The sequence below is a fragment of the Olea europaea genome, chromosome 15 (assembly GCF_002742605.1).
Source record: "Olea europaea var. sylvestris chromosome 15, O_europaea_v1, whole genome shotgun sequence".
NCBI classification, from domain to species: domain Eukaryota; kingdom Viridiplantae; phylum Streptophyta; class Magnoliopsida; order Lamiales; family Oleaceae; genus Olea; species Olea europaea.
This window is the reverse complement of record NC_036251.1, coordinates 9472519-9496347: the sequence shown is the minus strand read 5'-3', so window position 1 is coordinate 9496347 and position 23829 is coordinate 9472519. Positions and strand designations below refer to the sequence as shown.

The window sequence follows — 23829 nt, the reverse complement described above, 5'->3', positions numbered from 1 at the left end:
TCGTCTATTGGAGGAGTCGCCTGGTACGTGGCCCTGTCCAAGAAGATTTATTGTCGTCCTTCAACGTGGAAAAAATATCCTACATTTTCCCTTCAAAATATAAAATTTTAATGTTATAAATGTATGTCCAATTATATCTAATCAAATTTTTAGGACTAATTTATCATTGATCCGAAAATGCTTTTGCAAAACCAAATAAACTATGAATATCTGCTCAAAAAGTAGAACATTTCTGACTGTAAACTTACAACAATTAGGGTGCATTTGATTGTAAGCATGGAGGAAAATGAATTCTAGGTAATTGATTGCCTAGAGCTTATTTATATTGAATTTTAGAATTAAATATGTTTGATTGATTTAGTTTTCAATTTAAAAAATATTATATTGTCTATTTTTTATTTAGTTGAGAGAGAATGGATAGATAAAAGAGAGAAAAGGAGAGTAATTACCCGAGAAATAAAAAGCACATCTCTTTAAAGAAAATATTTTCTTTGTTTTTGAAGAAAATATGGTCACGTGACAAGAAGTTCGAAAATATTTTTCGTAGAAAAAAATGTAAATCAAACACCCCAAAAGTGAGAATTTGGATTGAAAAAATGACATTTTTTTATGAAAAATAAAGTCAATCAAACACATTCTTAGTTATCAAAGCTCACCTGAATATTTGATTATAGTTGATTAAAAATCAATTTTACGAACTCATTTCCAAAAATCAATTTCATCTGGAGATGAACTTGTATGCATCAATGAATCCATGTTTTTAGTGTAGACTTTTTTCTATTCTATGTTTTAGTCTAACTAGAATCTCAATTCCTTCAATACTATCAATTTTGTAACACCTCCACTTATGTAAAATACTAAGAACATGCAAACCTATGGCATATGTACTCAAAAGATGTTTCATAGGTATAATTGAAAATATTTTGACTTTCCTTTTCTTCCTTTCTCCCTGTTTGGTTTTCATTTTTCTGAAAATTCATTTTTTTAAAACTCATTTTTGATCACACATTTTTGAATAAAATAATATTACATGTAAATCCTAAATTTTTCTTTAATTCTAAACCACATATTCTCCATCAATCTACTATTTCAAATGCATTATTTCCCACAAAATGGGGATCAAACAAAGGCTTTATAGTTTATACCTGCCAATATAATCTAATCTACCATTAAAAACATGTCATCACAATATATATCATCAAGAAGGTATAAATCTCATCCCATTAAAAACAATGGTTACACGAACTACTATATGTAAAATTACTAAATTAGAATCTCACAAGACTACACAAAGCTACAAAGAAAATTCAACTCGTTAACAAACTAAACAATCATACCCGATTCCCTAGACATTGAGTTTAAATGAAATTTCCCACATTGATAGAATGATGGCTTTATTTTTAGAATTCTTATCCTGAAGTTACGTAAAGAAAATTGGCAAGCTTTTGCATCATTGTCATTGAACAAACTAGAGTTTCAAACCCTATTCAGTTAGTAGTATTATGGAGATAAACATTGTCAAATCAAAGATATTGAGTGGTTCCTGTTGGAAAATTACACTGATATTGTACATATTATATTCACAAAAATCACGCCATTTATTTGCGTGAAATCAAAATGCAATTTTGACTTACCGAAATGAATTTGAGAAGTCAAATCAATCATTTACTAAATCTGAACGTATGAATATGGATTCATCCCTTTCAATTCTTGAACGAAAGCAAGTCATTCTTTGGTTTGAATCTCGCAAAAACATATAATAATATTAATCATTTTCTGAAATCAAAGCATAGTTAAAAAAATCGGAAATGAAGGAAAAAAGGAGACGCAAATGATGCGATCGATCGAGGCAAGTGTTTGACACTTTCTCCTTAAGATGAATTTGTCCCGCATCGGTGGTAATAGTTCTCTAGTAATCATCTCCCAAGATGCAATGATCACATCAAGCCATAGGAGTAATCCAAATGGCTTCGACCAACGAACTCGAACGGAGTTCCCTCTCTATCATGACCATGATTTTGATGCAAAATGAAATCACTTCTATAAAGTATTTTATGCAACATGACATGAAAGAATAATTTATTTGATGTTCAAAACAAATATCCAAATGGTCCTATATATAGGAGTTAAAGGATGGTAGGTGAAGGGACACACCCCAAATTTTAATTTCCTTCAAATAGGACCGAATTTCTCATTCATATACAAATTGGTCCTCAACCAATTTCCAACAATTCCCCACATGAATGGAATTTCCACATAATGCAGACACCGAAAAACACTGCATCAGTTAAGGTGGCTTCTGGCTTTGAACATTCCTTAGAGAAATACCATCGGATTTACTAGCTAATTGGTGAACGCGATGTTCTCGAACCATCAACCGTTGGTGTGAACCAAGACAATAATACTCACACAATGTCTCCGATAAATCTTTCATGGTTTTCATGACTTGGTTCATTTTGGCCCTGAATCCATCTTGGTTGTGTAAGTATTTAGAGAATTCAAGCCTTGAATAATTCTCATTGAAGCGGCCCCACTTCACACTTACATAGGTGATCTCCTATTAAGAGTATTATGCCCTGCTCCACTTGACTTAATCAAGATATAGGAATCTCTAAATGCTTATTTTAACCTCCAACCACTATGCGGAAATCACTTTGATATCATAGGAATGAGTTAGGAAATTAGTTTCATAAGTGCTTCATGGAATCCTCATAACCTTTGAACCAAGATTTTGGGATCTCCAGTCAACATGGTAGGGTTACCATCATAAGGACTTTTACTCAGTAGGATTAATCTCATTCCCTTCGATATGCTGTATACTTGATCTCTTGGTAAACATATATAAATAGATCCAGAAGTTTACACTAATGAGATCAACTGCTTTCAAATTTAGCTAGCCAATGATTGATTCATTTGATAGATACACATTATCACCAACTAAGAAATCCTCTCATGAAGCTAGATGCTTCTCATTAGCTTTATCTACAGCTTTATCAATTCCAAATAATGTTGGAGGACTTCTATCAAATCGTTACACTAGTCTATCATATTTACTAGTGGATTTCATAAATGGGTCTTCAATATTATCATTAAAGGATTGCAATGCATTTGAACTTCATGAATATTCTCTAATATTCCAATTGTTCTTGTATATCCAAATAACCATCATGATCAACTTTCATCCCATTTCATCCACTTTAGGCTTAGTGTATATCATAGCATCACAATATCCTTCAAATACCACAAGATATCTTGTGAAATGTAATCCATAGGTTATGGTATATTTCAAATACCTAAGGACCCGTGTCAATGCCACCAAATAATCATGCCCTGGATTACTCGTGAATCTAATAAATTTATTCACAGCAAAGCATTATCCTATCGAGTGCAGTTCTTAATATACATTATAATGCCAATTACTTGTGAATATCTCAGTTGTGACATACTTTCACCCTTATTTTGACCAAGTGTAGACTTGTGTCAATAGGGTTTTTCAACATAATGAGATTGGGAAAGTACAATTCCTTTTCATGTTCTAGAGATTTTTATCTGTAGTATTACATCTGCCACACCCATGTCTTTCATGTCATAATGCTTCGTAAGCATTTTCCTGGTGTTTAGCATCACTTCGTGACTATTGCCCATCACTAATATATTGTCTACATATAGACACACAATCACATAGGCGTCTAGTATATTTTCCACGTTTACACAATTGTTACATTCATTTATTTTGAACTTGTTTGACAACATCGTTTTGTCAAAATTTTGGTGCCATTGCTTAGGAGCTTGTTTCAATCCATATAAGGACTTAACATATTTACAAACTTTATGACTTTCACTTGGAGACACCTTCAGGTTATTCCATGTGTATCTCTTCTTCTAACTCACCGTTTGGGAATCTCGTTTTCACATCCATTCAGTGAATTTCAAGGTTATGTATTGCCGTAGTTGTAATTAGTAACCTTATCGAAGTGATTCTAGTCACGGTGAGTAGGTAAAGAAGTCAAACCCTTTTTCTTGACTATATTCTTTGGCAACAATCTAGCCTTATAGTTGTCAATGAATCCATCCAATTTTAATCTATTTACACCCTAAATGCTTATTTCCGAGAGATATATCTACCGATTTCCATGTATGATTTTGCATTATGGAATCTATCTCACTATTGATAGCCTTCCTTCAATGTGGTGCCTTAGGAGTAGACATTGCTTCTTCAGAAATCTTTTCGTCATTTTTTACCATATAGCCCTCTTACTGCGCCTTGGTTCTTTCTCATTTGAAGACCCATTTGTAGTTTCATATGTTCTTTTATTCAAACTTACATTTTCCTTACCTTTACAAGGAAACACATTCTCAAAGAATATCATAGTACTTGATTCAATTATTGTACCCTCGTGTACATTCGATTTGTGTATGAGGGAACGCTATGCACTACTATTATTGGCGTATCCAATAAATATGCAATCAATCTTTTTGGGACAAATCTTTATTTGTTTAGGCTTAGGAACCTCAACCTTTGCTAAACACTCCCACACTTTTAAGTATTGGTAGGAAGGAAGATGACATTTCCATAACTCATATGGAGTTTCTTCCATTTCTCGAGAGGTATAGGAAAGTATAACTTTAAATTAAGTTATCCCCACAATTCCTAAATTAGGAATATATGTGCAAGTAGTAGTATTGCACCCACACGTCTTGAACTTTTCACATAAGTTTACAGGTATTTATGATAATCCCCACATTTTTTGGTTATTCTTGAACTTAGAGTTTATCGACTCTTTCATAGTTCAATCCATTTATCCATATCAAATGCTCTAGTGGTTGTTAACTTTCACAGATGGAAAGCATTTTCCATTCAAAATTGTACTTAAATCAACCTTATTAATTTGAAAATCCAAATTAAATCAAGGTCATCATATAGACCAATAATGCTTTCAAAGCATATACAAATTTAATTGGTTCTACGATTGAAGCATCTTCAGACATGTGCAACTTTCACATTTGTGACATTTCACAAATAATATTATTCACGTCCAATAATAAAGCATATACTCACCTTATTCTCCATATTCATATTTGAAAGAATAAATCAACCATAGATTGACAAGTTGTGCTTTCAAAGTCACAACCTTACAAAAGGACATACCTCTCGAAATTAATCCTAGAATATTTCATAATATTCTTCACAATTTTTGCATAACATAGTTTTTATCCTTTACAAATGAACGTCATTTTACAATCATTATTTTTAGGGATATCTAGCACCACTATCAACTATAGACACCATTTGTGCTCTATAAACTATTTTCATATCCCAATAATTGAGCAAACAATTTCCACTTTAAAATAATTAGGACAAAACCACATTTTGTCACACTCTGATGCAACTATAATTTTGCATAAATCATCTCATTTAATTTCATAGAATTAATTGAGGCTATCATCATTAATCAAGGTTTGTATAATTTTCAAACCAAAATTCAAGGACATATACCGGATTTACAACTTCATACCGTATATGTCACTTACCTGATTGACCATACCGCACATGCAATTTACCGTATATGCGACCTACCGTATATGCTGCTTACCATTTATGCAACTTACCGTATATGTCGCTTACCATATATGCAACCTACCATATTTGCATCTTACCGTATTTGCAGCCTATCCTATTTGCTATTTGCTGTATTGTAGCCTACCGCATTTACTGCTTACCATATTTACAGTTTACTGTATATGCATATACCAGATTTGCATATACTAACCAAAAGTCTATCCGAAATCCAAACTCTTGTATGTATTCACCAAATAAATTCACTACTTGGAATTCATGTTTATACAAATGAATAATAATATCACATTCCATATCTGCTTTTGTATTTTATTCTAATGAAAATTTGCGATTCTTTAAGGAATTTACCATCAAATAAAACTGCCATAAGCCAATTCATGCTTTCCAATCAAAAGCCACCACAAAGTATTTTCATTGCATTTAAAATGAAAATCATATTATTCCAATTTCTGGATTCAACATGCAAAGATACCCAAAACAGTTAAAGAAATTATAATAAAATTCCTTAGACAATTTATGGCACAAGTTCTTTTAATATAGGCACACCATTTGGATTAAAATCACCAGCAAATAGAACTTAGCAAATGAAACTACCAAATCAACAAATTAAATAGCGTTTGGTCAAAACAGATTTCATCCATTAGCCATATCATTCAATCACAGTAACCTTATCTACCATTGAATTATACAAATCCATATAAAACATGCCTATTATTTTGTATTAGCATTATAACAGTTGGCTACTTTAAATTGAGGCAATTACAAAATTTACAAGGAGACATCAAAATGTATTCCCAACACATGCAATAAAGGACCCCTTCATGCTATTGACAGTGATGGACGTTTCAAATGTACATGCACAACCCTATTCATTAAAATAATGGCATCGACCCATGAACATTAACCAATATTAATTTGTATGAATAAACAATTATGCACAATCATAAATGTTCAGAGTATGACCAAAGTCATCGGTTTAGTTGTCAATGTATGCATTTAATATATATTCTTTGGCCATTTTTTTTTTAAACATTCAACTATGGCAACAATTGGAAAAGATACACACTAGTGCATGAGATTGTTATTTTCTTCAACAAAACACATGCATTAATTACACAATAGTAGTTGGCAACTAGGCAATTGGCTGAACATACAAATTCATTCCAATCAGAACATATTCAATATTATTTTGATGGAAAGAAAGCATCATGTAAAGTGTACAAGGCACCATTAAATTCACAATTTGTCATCTTAAGCACGTACAAAACTGTTCCATTGTGAAATCAAGGAGGTTACTGAAACTTAAAAGCAAATAAACACACTATTCCATAATAATTCAGCAAGGTATTCTAGTGTTCACAAACTGATTGTTACCCAAATTAATTATGGTTTAAAATTTTGGTGTAGTTTTTCAATCCAAAGAATATATATATATATATAAACTCATTCACAGGCTGCAATTAACCTTTTGGCCCAAACATCTTTTGACATTGGACAAACACTCATACGACGGAGAAGGTGCTAGAAATAAATTGCCAATTTCGGCAAACGAAATATCTTTGAACATGAATATAGGATGCACGAAAATATAAAATTCATCTTAAGATTGTTAGAAAATTACACTGATATTGTGCACATTATATTCACAAAAATCATGCCGTTTATTTGCGTGAAATCAAAACGTAATTTCGACTTACCGAAATGAATTTGAGAAGTCAAATCAATCATTTACTGAATCTGAACGTATGAATATGGATTCATCCCTTTCAATTCTTGAACCAAAGCAAGTCATTCTTTGGATCGAATCTCGTAGAAACATACAATGACGGTAATCATTTTCTGAAATCAAAGCATAATTAAAGAAATCGAAAATGAAGGAAAAAAAGGAGAAGCAAATGATGCGATCGGCCGAAGCAAGTGTTTGACACTTTCTCCTTAAGATGAATTTGCCTCGTGTCGGTGCAAACAGTTCTCCGGCAATCATCTCCCAAGATGCAACGACCATGTCAAGCTATAGGAGCACTCCAAATGGCTTCGACCAGTGAACTCGAACGGAGTTCTCTCTCTATTATAACCATGATTTTGATGTAAAATGAAATCACTTCTATAAAATGTTTTATGCAACATGACATGAAAGAATAATTTATATGATCAAAATAAATGTCCAAATGGTCCTATATTTAGGAGTTGAAGGGTGGTAGGTAAAGGGACACACCCCAAATTTTAATTTTCTTCAAATAGGACTGAATTTCTCATTCATATGCAAATTGGTCCTCAAGTTCCTTGGTAAGTTCGAACTAGCAACGTAACTCCCATTTCGACTCCAAGACAGATACTGAGCCCAATTCCAACCCCAGCTCTTGCTTCAACATTAAACCATGATAACTCTCCATCTTCACCTTCCGAATACTCCATTCCTAGATATAGGTTGCAATAATCTTCTTCCNGAATGTGCGTGGATTGCCGAGCTATCAACAATATCACGGTAAAGTATCGTCACCCAATACCTAGGCTAGATGATATATTTGATGAGTTACATGGTGCTTGCATTTTTAGTAAGATTGATCTTAATTGTGGGTATCATCAAATTTGTATGCGGTAGGGTGATGAATGGAAAACGACGTTTAAGACTAAGTATGGATTGTATGAATGGTTAGTTATGCTGTTTGAACTCACTAATGCACCGAGCATTTTTATGCGTTTAATGAACCATGTTTTGCATGCTTTTATTGGGAAATTTGTTGTAGTTTATTTTGATGATATCTTAATCTATAGCAAAAACCTAGATGAGCATTTAGAACATTTAAATTCTGTGCTTGTTGTGTTGCGAAAGGGACAACTGTATGCTAATTTCAAAAAGTGCACATTCTGCATGGATAGAGTTGTTTTCCTAGGATTTGTGGTTAATGCTAATGGGGTGGAAGTCGATGAAGAAAAGATAAAAGCTATAAAAGAATGGCCAACACCTAAGACTATAACTGAAGTTAGGAGTTTTCATGGATTGGCTAGTTTTTATAGGCAATTTGTAAGAGATTTTAGCACCATCACCACACTGTTGACTGAAATAGTAAAGAAGAGTGTAGGTTTTCATTGGGGAGAATCTCAAGAAATTGCATTTAACACAATTAAGAATAAGCTATGTAAAGCACTTGTTTTAGCATTACCAAATTTTGATAAAACATTCGAGGTTGAGTGTGATGCATCAGGAATAGATATAGGAGCAGTGTTAATGCAGGAAAGGAGACCTATTGCTTACTTTAGCAAAAAGTTGAGTGGGGCAGCATCAAATTATCCGACATATGACAAGGAGATGTATTCACTTGTTCGAGCATTAGAGACTTGGCAGCACTACTTATGGCCAAAGAAATTCGTGATACACACCGATCATGAATCTTTAAAGCATTTGCGAGGTCAAGGTAAGTTGAACAAAAGACATGCGAGATGGATGGAGTTTATCGAGACATTTCCCTACATCATCAAGTACAAACAAGGTAACGAAAATATAGTTGCTGATGCCCTGTCTCGAAGGTACGTGCTTTTAAATTCATTAAGTACTAAATTACTTGGTTTCGAACATATTAAGGGCATGTATGAATCTGATTGTGATTTTTCTAGTATTTATGCTTCATGTGACAAAGGTGCATTTGATAAATTCTATAGGCATGAAGGATATTTGTTTAGGAAAGATAAGTTGTGCATTCCTAATTGTTCTTTGCGTGAATTATTGGTAAGGGAAGCACATGGGGATGGTCTAATGGGATACTTCAAGTTTCAAAAGACTTTAGACATGTTAGGGGAACATTTTTATTGGCCTAAAATGCTTCTATAAAATGTTTTATGCAACATGACATGAAAGAATAATTTATATGATCAAAATAAATGTCCAAATGGTCCTATATTTAGGAGTTGAAGGGTGGTAGGTAAAGGGACACACCCCAAATTTTAATTTTCTTCAAATAGGACTGAATTTCTCATTCATATGCAAATTGGTCCTCAAGTTCCTTGGTAAGTTCGAACTAGCAACGTAACTCCCATTTCGACTCCAAGACAGATACTGAGCCCAATTCCAACCCCAGCTCTTGCTTCAACATTAAACCATGATAACTCTCCATCTTCACCTTCCGAATACTCCATTCCTAGATATAGGTTGCAATAATCTTCTTCCGGTTTGTAATTTTGGTAATGTTCTGCCTGCAGAATGAATCAAGGACAAATAGCATGATGCATAATGCAAAATAAAAAGGGAAACTCTTGAACGATGTAAACTGATCCGATGTGAACTTGCATCAGATTAATGTTACATGTTGCATTGGAGTAGAAAATGCGATTTCTTGGAATAGAAAAAACAAAAAATTATCAATAAAATGTTCTGTTTGAAAAACTTATAGATACCACTGGCCCCAATATCTACATAGTTGTATCAATGGAAAGTGGAAAAGAAAAGCTAAGCATACTGGTTGGGCATATCAAGCTCCAAATTCAAAAGAAAATGAGTTAACATAATGCTCGACAGGACAATTTATTTATTTATAGAAATATTCATTCTTCTATGCTCTATGAACAATTGTATATTTAGCTCAAGTTCTCGAACATGCAATAAATCGAAGATTAGCACATAAAAGAAGCCTTTCATACAAGTGAATGAATCAATTCACACTATTTTGTATCATCTATGTAAGATCCTGTTGAAATAAATATCATACGAAAAAAAAGTAATGTACTGTAATGTTCTTGTACTTTGAAATATGTGCTGGCCAGGCCTCATACTGTCTGAACAGTCAAGGATAAGTTTTATTTTCCATCAAAATTTCCCAGATAAGAAATTTTTGAATGCCTACCTGCATTGCAAGCCCAGATGAAACTTCTTAGTTTCCAATGGCCTCTTATTTGGTGTCGATTCAAGCATTCGTTTCCTTGTTTGCTTCCTCCTATGACAAAGTTGCACGATTTTCTCAACATAATCGGACTACCCAATAGACAATCAGCAACATAGACTTCAATACTAGGGGAAGATGATGACTTCAAGCCAGTGTTTTGATTTCTTTACAAAAATCTTGAGCCTGCGAGTATATCGAATTCACAAGCCATGCTCCATATTCGTCCTTGATTTCTCGATTCTCCAATAAACCCATTGCTATGACACAATTCTAGTATTCCAGACAATACAAGAACATCCTTATGGAAAACTTCGAATTTCACATTTTCCGTCATTCTAATTCTATCGGTACTAATAAATGTAACTTTTTTGGATTTCTTAGCTTCCCTATCTTGTTTAAGAAGGGTTGATACACCATCCGAATATATGCTAGTTCTCACACCATTAAAATTTAGAGGGGTATTACGATTCAATGGAACATGGTTTAATGTAAGATGCTCAGGAGTCGAATCATCATCAATCACACATTTGCTAATTCTAATGTATAAGTCTTAAATCAAGCCAAAGTAGAGATACTTTCATGCCTGGCTAGTAAGAGGAGTGCCTATTTTTCGCCATTCCATTTTCTTTCAAATCTTCATCAGAATTCTCCATATTTATCATTGAAATCAACATTTCCTCTTTATTTAAGTCCATTTGATATTGGATAGCATGGATGGCCGCTTACGATGACGAGCAAAGTGAGGCGTTACACACCTGCGCTGGATCGTCAGCCCCCATGAGCACTTTATGTCTACGCTAGGCCATCGACCCAGTGAGCGCTCTACGACTACACTAGACCGTCGACCCCCACGAGCGTTCTACCTCTATGCTAGGCCGTCGACCCCCATGAGCGCTCTATGACTAAGTTAGACCATTGACTCCCATGAGTGCTCTATCTATACGCTAGATGGTCGACTCCCATGAGCGCTCTACGTCTACGCCTGACCATCGGCCAGCATGAGATTGCCTAAACAGTCAATCCAACACTTAACTAAAAAATCATTGATGAATTGATGAGATTCACGTAACGGCTATCACGGGTACAACCAACTAACAGGAAGTTGAAAATCCCCCATTCAGAACGTGGTATAGTGGAAAAGGCTACGTCGGACACGTGGCACCATAATCTCCTAGCACTCATCTAGCTTCAGGCACCTATAAATACATCCAAGACAAAATAGGTATCTCTCAGAGAAAAACTTCATCTATTCGAATTCCATCTTTCTTTTTCCTAACACCGTACACTGATTCTCATGCCGAAGGTAAAATGGAGAAGAAAGCCCCGCCCTCATTTTCAGGTAACACTCGTTCAACGGAGTGGTAGGAGTGCCTTGCGCCACTAGGTGGACATGCATGTATTGTTTCATGATTATTGGGCTGGACATCATCGGTCAATAGTCGATCGGCCCTGATCGGCCGTCGACTGACTGTCTCCTCTTCTAACACGTCAGAGGACACACTTATCCTCTCATTTTTGCTCTCATTGAAAGAGGAAGTGATGATAGTTTTATACATGATAAAAAAAGAGAGGGAAAAGATAGACAAATTCAAAACAAGAGATTGGAATAATAGAAGGGAGATAAATTACCTCAATTGGAAGAGTACCTAGAAGATGGAGAGGAGGAAAATTGAATTGAGAGAGGGGCTCCACCCCTTTTTATAGACCAAATTTTTGGGGAAAATTTTTTCTTCAAAACCAAGCCCATTGATTGTATACAGTAGTTTGGTTGCCCGGCTTGACTTGAATTGCTCGACTCACTTATATAGAACCAATTATTTGCAAAAGATGTTTACAAAAAATTGAGAGAATGAAGACACTACCCCTTACCGAAAAACATCGATAAAGGGTAGGGGCTAGTGATATTGGATAGCATAGATAGCCACCTAAGATGATGAGCAAAGTGAGGCGTTACACGCCTGCGCTGGATCGTTAGCCACCATGAGCACTCTACGTCTACGCTAGACCATCAATCCCCAAGAGTGCTCTACGTCTATACTAGACTGTCAATCTTCACTAGTGCTCTAACTGTACGCTAGACTATCGATCCCATGAGTGCTCTATGACTATGCTATACCATCGACCCTTACAAGCGCTCTACTTCTACGCTAAATTGTCGACCCCATGAGTGGTCTACATCTATGCCATACCATCGACTCTTACGAGCGCTCTACTTCTACGCTAGATTGTCGACCCCATGAGTGGTCTACGTATATGCTAGATTGTTGGCCAGCATGAGATTACCTACAGGATCAATCCAACACTTAGCCATAAAATTGATGATGAATTGATGAGATTCACGTAATGGCTTTCACAAGTATAAACAAATGATGGGAAATTGAAGATCCTTCACTCAGAATGTAGGGATAGTGGAAAAGGCTACTTAGGATATGTGGCACCATAACCACCCAACACTTACCAGTCTTCAGGCACGTATAAATACACCCAAGGTGAAATAGGTATCTCTCAGAGAAAAACTTAAGCTATTCGAATTCCATCTTTGTTTTTCCTAACACTGATTCTCACACAGAAGGTAAAACGAGAGAGGAAGCCCTGCTGTCATTTTTTAGGTAACACTCATTCAACGAAGTGGTAGGAATGCCTTGCACCACTAGGTGGACACAGAGATACTATTTCACGACTACTTCACCATTGGGTCTCAATTGAGGATAAATCCCATAAAAGCAAGACACACATCAGTTAAGATAATCTATATTAATGGTTTCACACATTTAATAAATAATTTTCCACTAAAAAAATGTTAACTCCATAAGAAGGGAATAGAGATAACCATTTACAGATGAGGTGAAGGATGATATACATGAAAGAAAAAAAAATTGAAAGAGATGAGTAGAATAAGAAAAATTGGAAGTGCTTATGCGAATTGGTGAAATTATTAGAAGCAAGGAGTAACAAAATCGGTGAATTTGGAACAAAAAATAGACAACAAATTAAATACAGAAATAGAGAAAATTACTAGCAATTTGTGGGTTTTGCAAACAAAGTAGTAACCTTGAAGAAAAGTTTCTAGATATACTATGTTTCTTGAATATGATTCAAACATAAAAAAGGTCATTATTGCACCACAAAAGTAATGATCAAATGTCAGAAGAGAGATGAAAACAAATTACGAAAAAATTCTGAGCACCAACTATTACAGTATATGTTATCCAGCAACGTCACAAAGATTAAACTCTCCCTCCCCCATCCATATATATGCATAATGTATGAACATGTGATATGAATCAAGGCACGTCAACAACTAAGACAACTCAAGCATCAAGTCACGGGAATGATCCGTTGATCATCGAAGGTGGACCGAAGACGTGATCGAGAGCAAAATAAGTGAAACAAGCGATGGGATTGCTCATTCAAGAAACTATTGATGGAACCATGTTCGGGACTCAAAATGGGACAAGTTTCGTGTTCGGGTTGAAGGCCGAAACTAAATGGATCAATGCGTTACAAGCAGCCGAAGAAGAGAGTGGACCGTATAACCATGCGACAGCACGGTGCGACCGCACGACATGAGGCCAAGAATTCAATGACCGAAATTTTATTACCATGCGGTAGCACGAGTTATAACCATGCGACAGCATGGTTGATTTCTGGGCGCGATTTTCCTTTTTTCTGCGTTTTTTCTTATTTTACTGGAATTTCATTCTTAATCAAACTCCTACCATATTGGACGAATATTTTAGGGATTTTGTTAGATTATTAAAATAATATTTCATTTTGACTTCTATTCGAGGATTAGTATAAATAGGAGAATATTTTTCATTGTAAGGACTTTTGACTTTTTGCTTGAATAATATTATAGAGAGAAAATTTGTTCTTTCAATTTCTTGTTCTTCTTGAACAATCTTGGAACTTATCAAGATTCAATTTTCATGTGGCATTCTAAACAATCGGATTGTGGGTTCTTTTAATTGTAATCAAGGGGTTTTAGGTTCTTCGCTAATCTAGAGTTTCTTGGTTCAATTCTTGGGGTTCAAGATCCAAAACCGGGTTAGTATTGGCTTCTTGGGTTCCGCATCAATCTCGTTCTGGGTTTCGTAGTTTCTATTGCTACGAGGTTCATATCAGTTGGTATCAGAGCTTTGGCTCCAATTTAATCAGGTTATATCCTTCGTTTTCTATTTTTTTTTCAATTCCTTGTGTTCTTGTGTCCAGAAGGTTTTCTTAATCCTTTGATCCAAAAGTTTCATAAAAAATCTTCAAAATCCGTTTCTGGGCTCAATTTTTGCCCAAATCAGTTTTCGTTTTCTTTGTTGGTTTTGTTATTGATTTCCAGATCTTAAAAAAAATTACTATTCATCTGTACGGTAAAAAGAATAAAATTGTTAAATATTATTGATCCGTCAAATACCAACTTTTATTATTCAATATCGTTTCTAAATTACTTGGACACATTGAATCATTCCATTCCTTCAATTCAAGTCAAGTTTTAAAAGTTTTCTTTGAGTCCTTTATTACAATTATTGAGTCCCATCCGCTTTGGGAAATTCTCCATGAATTGATTGATTGATTGAGTTCATTGATTGTTCTTAGAAGCAATTATTGAAAAAACTGAGTGGTAAAAGGCAGAGAGGTGAGCTTAATAGAGGGTAAAAGCCCTTGTATGTTTTCGAGTGACTTTTGGTGAGGCAGTAAAATAAAATTTTTAGTGTTAGGATGTCAAAAAGGGCAGAATCAAACTCAAGCCGACAAGGCAATAATAACAATGCATCGGAGGATTTGGTGCAGAGCTTTGAGAGGGCGTTTGGAGATGTGAGAGATAGGTTGGAGAAGCAGGAGGCTTGGATGAATATATTAGATACATCGGTGGCTAATCTTAGTCGGGAGCATCGAGTGGATTTATCAAATACCAGAGGACCAGATAGTTGGGAGCCTAGGAGGGAAAGGTGAGAGGATTATGGATATGGGAGTGACATGGCGAAGATGAGTTTCACGGTGTTGAGATGGGAAGGATGGGGAATAGAGGCGATAGGTTCTACAGACGGGGTCGAAATGATTGCGGGGAGGAGTTGGATGGAAACTTGGGAAATATAAAAATGACAGTTCCTTCATTCAAAGGAAGGAGTGATCCCGAGGCATACCTGGAGTGGGAAAGGAAGGTTGAAATGATCTTCGAGTATTATAACTACTCGGAGGAGAAAAAGGTGAAGTTAGCAGTTTTGGAGTTCAGTGACTATGCAATTTCATGGTGGGATCAAGTGATTACTTCACAACATAGGAGTGGGGGAAGACTAATCAGCACTTGGGAGGCATTGAAGTCATTGATGAGAAAGAGGTTTGTTCCTAGCCACTATTACCAAGAGATCCATCAAAAACTACAAGGTCTATATCAAGGGTCAAAAATTGTAGAGGACTATCATAAGGAGATGGAAATACTCATGATTATGGCCAATGTGTTGGAGGATCTGGAGGCTACCATGACACGATTCTTGAATGGGTTGAATAGGGAAATTGCCAATGTAGTGGAGTTGCAACATTATGTGGAATTGGAAGACATGTTGCATGTGACTATGAAGGTAGAGAGACAACTGAAGAGAAAAGGGGTAGCTAGGCAGCTGTTAGGAACTTCGAGTGTTAATCCATCTTGGAAGCCAGGGTGGAACAATAACAACAAAGGTGATAAAGCTGTACCTAAAGGTAGGAATGAGTGGCAGAAAGGAAAATAAGAAAGTGCTAGCAAAACAGCACCCATAACATATTCACAACCATCAAGGAATCGAGACATCAAGTGTTTGAGATGCTTGGGGTCAGGGCACATTGCTTCTCAATGCCCAAATAAATGGGTAATGGTGTTGTTGGATAATGGAGAGGTGGTGAGTGAAAGTGAAGGAGAGTTTGATGACATGCTTGCATTGAGGACATTGAAGAAGAAGAAAAATTGGAGTTTGCTATTGTGGAATCGTTGGTGTCAAGAAGAGCTCTTAACACTCAAGTCAAAGTGGATGATTCGGAACAGCAGCGAGAAAATATATTCCACACACGTTGTTACGTCAACGATAAGGTATGTAGTATGATTATTGATGGTGGGAGTTGCACGAATATAGCTAGCACAACTTTAGTTAAAAAATTAGGACTAGCATTGTTAAGACACCCTAGGCCTTATAAGTTGCAATGGCTGAATGAAAGTGGGGAAGTTAGGGTGAATAAAAGAGTTTTAATTAATTTCTCAATTGGGAGTTATAATAACAAAGTAGTATGTAATGTGGAGCCTATGCATGTGGGTCATATCTTGTTAGGAAGACCATGGCAATATGATAGAAGGGTCACACATGATGGATATAGGAATTGTTATAGCTTTGTCAAGGATGGGAAGACTATTACTCTTGCGCCATTAACACCGGCACAAGTGTATGGAGATCAAATCAAGCTGAAAAGTGAGGAAGACGAGAGAACAAGAGAGTCAAGAAAAAGGAAAGGCAATAGTGAAACCATCAATAAGAGAGAAAATAGTGAGGTGGCTGAGAGTGGAGAAAAGAGAGAGAAGCCATATGAGCGGAGAGAAAATGAGTCAGTTGAGAGAAGAGAAAAGGAGTCAGCTGAGCGGAGAGAAAAGCCAAAGATCAACTTCTATGCAAAAGAGAGTGAGTTAAAAACAGCTATGAATGATAATAGGCAAATGATATTGTTAGAGTCCCTCCTCAATTTTGAGGATTCTAACACATCCCTCCCTAGTTTGGTTAAGTCTTTATTGCAGGAGTTCGACGACGTGTTTCCTGAGCAGATGCTACGTGGATTGCCACCAATCAGAGGCATCAAGCACCAGATTGACTTTGTACCCAGAGCTGTCATACCAAATCGACCAACTTACCGAAGCAATCCCGAGGAGATGAAGGAGCTTCAAAAGCAAGTGGAGGAGTTGATGAGCAAAGGTTATGTTAGGGAGAGCATAAGTCCATGTGCTGTACCTATTTTGTTGGTGCCTAAGAAGGACGAGACTTGGAGAATGTGCGTGGATTGCCGAGCTATCAACAATATCACGGTAAAGTATCGTCACCCAATACCTAGGCTAGATGATATATTTGATAAGTTACATGGTGCTTGCATTTTTAGTAAGATTGATCTTAAGAGTGGGTATCATCAAATTCGCATGCGGGAGGGTGATGAATGGAAAACGGCGTTTAAGACTAAGTATGGATTGTATGAATGGTTAGTTATGCCGTTTGGACTCACTAATGCACCGAACACTTTTATGCATTTAATGAACCATGTTTTGCGTGCTTTTATTGGGAAATTTGTTGTAGTTTATTTTGATGATATCTTAATCTATAGCAAAAACCTAGATGAGCATTTAGAACATTTAAATTATGTGCTTGTTGTGTTGCGAAAGGGACAACTCTATGCTAATTTCAAAAAGTGCACATTCTGCATGGATAGAGTTGTTTTCCTAGGATTTGTGGTTAATGTTAATGGGGTGGAAGTCGATGAAGAAAAGATAAAAGCTATAAAAGAATGGCCAACACCTAAGACTATAACTGAAGTTAGGAGTTTTCATGGATTGGCTAGTTTTTATAGGCAATTTGTAAGAGATTTTAGCACCATCACCACACTGTTGACTGAAATAGTAAAGAAGAGTGTAGGTTTTCATTGGGGAGAATCTCAAGAAATTGCATTTAACACAATTAAGAATAAGCTATGTAAAGCACTTGTTTTAGCATTACCAAATTTTGATAAAACATTCGAGGTTGAGTGTGATGCATCAGGAATAGGTATAGGAGCAGTGTTAATGCAGGAAAGGAGACCTATTGCTTACTTTAGCGAAAATTTGAGTGGGGCAGCATTGAATTATCCGACATATGACAAGGAGATGTATTCATTTGTTCGAGCATTGGAGACTTGGCAGCACTACTTATGGCCAAAGAAATTCGTGATACACACCGATCATGAATCTTTAAAGCATTTGCGAGGTCAAGGTAAGTTGAACAAAAGACATGCGAGATGGATGGAGTTTATCGAGACATTTCCCTACATCATCAAGTACAAACAAGGTAACGAAAATATAGTTGCTGATGCCCTGTCTCGAAGGTACGTGCTTTTAAATTCATTAAGTACTAAATTACTTGGTTTCGAACATATTAAGGGCATGTATGAATCTGATTGTGATTTTTCTAGTATTTATGCTTCATGTGACAAAGTTGCATTTGATAAATTCTATAGGCATGAAGGATATTTATTTAGGAAAGATAAGTTGTGCATTTCTAATTGTTCTTTGCGTGAATTATTGGTAAGGGAAGCACATTGGGCTAGTTTAATTGGACACTTCGGGGTTCAAAAGATTTTAGACATGTTAGGGGAACATTTTTATTGGCCTAAAATGTGACATGACGTAGAACAAATATGTGGAAAGTGCATAACTTGTAAAAAGGCTAAGTCTAAGGTTCAACCCCATGGTTTGTATACTCCTTTCCCTGTACCTAGTGAACCTAGGGTAGACATATCTATGGACTTTGTGTTAGGTTTGCCTAGGACAAAAAGGGGTCGGGATTCAATATTTGTAGTGGTCGATAGGTTTAGTAAGATGGCGCACTTCATACCATGTCATAAAACTGACGATGCTACTAATATTGCAACTTATTCTTTAGGGAAATAGTACGTTTACATAGAGTACCTAAAAGTATAGTGTCTGATAGGGACGTGAAGTTTTTGAGTCACTTTTGGCGTGTTCTGTGGAGTAAGTTAGGAACTAAGTTATTATTTTCTACAACTTGTCACCCAAAAATAGATGGACAAACTGAGGTAGTTAATCGAACTATGACTCAACTATTTAGGACAGTGATCGATAAAAATCTGAAATCATGGGAAGAGTGTTTACCGTTTATAGAGTTTGCATATAATCGAGCTACACATTCTACTACATTTTCTCCTTTCGAAATTGTTTATGGTTTTAATCCACTAACACCTATGGATTTAATGCCTTTGCCTGTGCATGAATGAGGTAGCTTGGATGGGAAATGAAACGCCGAGATGGTGAAAACACTCCATGAAAAGGTCAGGATGCAGATCGAAGAGAAAGGAAAGTTGATTGCATCAAAAGAAAATAAAGGAAGAAGACGCGTTACATTTGAGCTGGAGATTGGGTCTGGGTGCATTTTAGAAAAGAGCGTTTTCCAGAACAGAGGAAGTCAAAATTGCAACCACGAGGCGATGGACCGTTTCAAATCATCGAGAGGATCAATGACAATGCATACAAAGTGGATTTACTAGGTGAGTAAAATGTTTCGGCTACTTTTAATGTATATGATCTTTTTCTTTTTGGTGCAGGTTCAAATTCGAGTACGAATCCTTTCGAAGAGGGAGGGGATGATATGAATCAGGGCGCATCAACAACCAAGATAACTTAAGCGTTAAGTCACGGGAAGGATCCGTTGATCGTCGAAGGTGGACCAATGATGCGATCGAGAGCAAAACAAGTGAAACAAGCGATGGGATTGCTCGTTCAAGAAACTATTGATGGAACCATGTTCAGGACTCAAAATGGGACAAGTTTGGTGTTTGGGTCGAAGGCCGAAACTAAATGGATCAATGCGTTACAAGCAGCCGAAGAAGAGAGTGGGCAGTATAACCACGCGGTAGCACGGTGCGACCGCACCACATGAGGTCGAGAATTCAATGGCCGAAATTTTATTACCATGCGGCAGCACGAGTTATAACCATGCGACAACATGGTTGATTTCTAGGCGCGATTTTTCTTTTTTTCGCGTTTTTCCTTATTTTACTAGAATTTCATTCTTAATCAAACTCCTACCATATTGGTCGAATATTTTAGGAATTTTGTTAGATTATTAAAATTATATTTCCTTTTGACTTCTATTCGAGGATTAGTATAAATAGTAGAATATTTTTCATCGTAAGGACTTTTGACTTTTTGCTTGAATAATATTATAGAGAGAGAATTTGTTCTTTCAATTTCTTGTTCTTCTTGAACAATCTTGGAACTTATCAAGATTCAATTTCTTGTGGCGTTCTAAACAATCGGATTGTGGGTTCTTTTAATTGTAATCAAGGGGTTTTAGGTTCTTCGCTAATCTAGAGTTTCTTGGTTCAATTTTTGGGGTTCAAGATCCAAAATTGAGTTAGTATTGGCGTTCTTGGGTTCCGCATCAATCTCGTTGTGCGTTTTATAGTTTCCATTGCTACAGGGTTCGCATCAACATGTTATGCTTGTTTGTCTTGCAAATATTTATATCTTTATGTGGGACAAAGCACAAAAACACCAAACTTGAAACACATATGCTAATTGAGCGATTTATTGTTTTGAACTTAATTAGTCATTTTGAAAATTCGATGATCATAATTAAATATCTCAAATTTATTAAAAGGAATAACATAACATACTTTTATCATAAATTTGCTTTGTGTGTTTTACGATTTTCATCCGTTTGTTATTGCTCTCATTATTGTCATAAGAAGAGACTCGGGCTCAATTCTTAACATCTTGAGTAAACCTCCTTACCTACATGGCTATTAACCTAGGATCTTTGTTGATCTTGAAAGGATAGAAAAAAGAGCAAATCCTTGTATTCTGTTATAAGTATACCTACATTCCTCTACGTTAGAAAAATAGCAGGGTGGCATATGATATGATAGTTTTGGCTTAGCATGATTAGAAGACGCAGGGTAAAGTTTATCTTCTTTCCCAAATAATAGAGATTCTGAAGCATGTAAAGTGACATGCTTTCTTTCCAAATCATTTACATTCTTATACATAATTATTAAACTCGGATAGGACTAGTTGATTCGACCAGAAAACATATGACCTGGATGGTTAACCTGTCTAGTTTCATTATTAGAGCCAAGATCAAAATTAGATCAATCAAGAACTGATCAAGCCACTTAGTTTATTGAAAATCGGATTGACCTAGTTGATTTATTTTTAAAATTTGTTTGAAAATGTTGGGATCAAGGTTTCAATTCCCATCTTGCGCTAAAGCAAGAGTGCAACTGTTTCTTTATATGATGTACATTAATTATCTATATTATGAAATAAACGGTAAAAAAGTAGTAACCAAGTGAGGGCAATCTTCAACATTTTGAGTGCCAAAACTGAGATATTGCTGCAACAATTTGTTGGAGAAATTCACTGAATTGGAGTAAAGATCACAAAATATGAACCGGAAACGCCAATAACAAGATAATCTCAAACGTGTATCAATAAATGTCTTGAACACGATATCATTGTCCTCAAACGATATTTGCCCCTTATCCTATGAATTTGTGGTGTTTTGAAGATTGCTGGCAAATGGTTTACAGGATTATAACAAGCATTGCAAGGATTTAAACACCAAAGCATAAGTGCAAATCCTAGAAAACTTGAAGAACACAAAGAATGAATATGCATATGGCTTTTAAAGACTTTGATCTTTGATTTTGGAAGTAATATGGAACCTTGATATTTTGTAATGTGTTTCCCTTCAACATGGATCCAATATATATGGGTATACACCACATTCACGAAATGGTACCAAACTTTAAGCCAAAAGTCACCAATTTTGAATTTATAACGGGAGAAAATGGCCTCCAACGGCCAAATAATTACACCATGTGATCGCATGGTACAATCCCCATGCGGTCGCATGGACCTTTTTTTATTGTTGCTGTTGGTTTTGAACAATATTATCACATCAATCTCCGACTTTTTCAAAATTAACAAGTCTCATATTCATAATATACGATACTCATGCATAAGTATTAGATATCTTTCGATTTTAATCTAACCATAGTGTAACTTAAACAAAGTATAGTCAGAATCAAAGGTAGCGTGTAGCTTTGAACTAGTTATTCCATATGACAATACCGATAAGAACACTCACACGAGTACCACGTGTCCTCAAGTTCCTCATAACTAGCTTAGCACTTTTATGGTCTTGCGCTTATCCTTTTCAACAATCTTTTAAGAGAAAAACTCCAACTTTCTATTAAGGCAACGCCACCTTGAAGATTGTATAGGTGAAGTTCTTCCAGTACATTTGTTACCTTTAGAGGTACTTGTGTTTTAGCATTGAACTTCATTAAGAGCTTATAGCTCATCCCTCATTTCAGTAACAACCAGCATTAATTTAATTAGGATAGGATTATTGTAGATTTTTTTAATAACGCTACATATTCACATATCAAATGACTTGTTGTTACCCTTTGAACCCGTAAATTACCTTTTGAGTAATGACACATAGGGTTGCCATCATTGGTGAACTTTTTTAGTTAAGGAGTTTCAACCCCATCTTACTCGAGTAGATGCTACTAAATCTCTATTTAGAGGTTTAGTCAAATGATCTGCCAAATTCTCAATTGCCTTACATAATTTAGGGAAATTATTTCATCCTTGATTAACTTCCTTATATAGTCATGTCTAGGACTTATGTGTCTAGACTTTCCGTTGTATACCTCATTGTATGCTTTTCCTAACACGATTTAACTATCACACATGATAGATATTGAAGAAATATTCTTCGATCCCAAAAGTATCTCATAAAAGAGATCTTTAAGCCACTCAGCTTCTTTCCCGGTATCCGATAGGGCTACAAATTCTGATTCCATAGTCGAGTATGTTATGCATATTTGTTTCTTTGATTTCCAAGAAATAGCACCTCCTCCTAGAGTAAACACCCAACCTGAGATGGATTTACTTTCACCCGTGTTAGATATCCAACTAGCATCGGTAAATCCTTCCAATATTGTCGAGAATTTAGTATATGTAGGCCTAAGTTCTTGGTTTTCTTTAAGTATCCAAGAACTCTCCCAATGGGCCTCCAATGATTTTTACTCGAATTGCTAGTAAACCTGCTAAGTTTACTTATAGCATAGGATATGTCCAGTCTTATGCATTGAACTGTATACATAAGACTTCCAATAGTACTAGCATATTCCAATTGAGCAATCGCCCTTCCATCATTCTTTACAAGTTTTGAACTTAGATCAACCAGGGTACTATATTCTTTTATGTTCAAGTATTTGAACTTGTTTATCACATTCTCAGTATAATGTGATTGATTTAGGTGATAATCCCCACTAGTCTTTGTGACTTTGATACCTAAAATGGTATCCACTTGACGAAGATCCTTCATCTTGAATGTGAAAGATAGAAACCTCTTTGTTTATTCTATACTGTCCATGTGATTACTCATAATTAACATGTGATCAACATATAAACATATAAATGTCACATAATCATGATACACTTTAGAATATAAACATCTATCTACGCTATTATGTTTAAATCCAAATGATGTTATAGCTAAGTCAAACTTCTCATGCCATTTCTTAGGTGCCTGCTTTTAACCATATAAAGATTTTACTAACTTACATACCTTATGTTCATTTCCA

The 23829-nt window shown here is 35.7% G+C and overlaps 1 pseudogene; it reads right to left on the bottom strand.

The window, feature by feature from the left end:
• Positions 1–2287: 2287 nt before the first annotated feature.
• Positions 2288–11036, bottom strand: LOC111411198 (annotated as a pseudogene).
• Positions 11037–23829: the final 12793 nt, after the last annotated feature.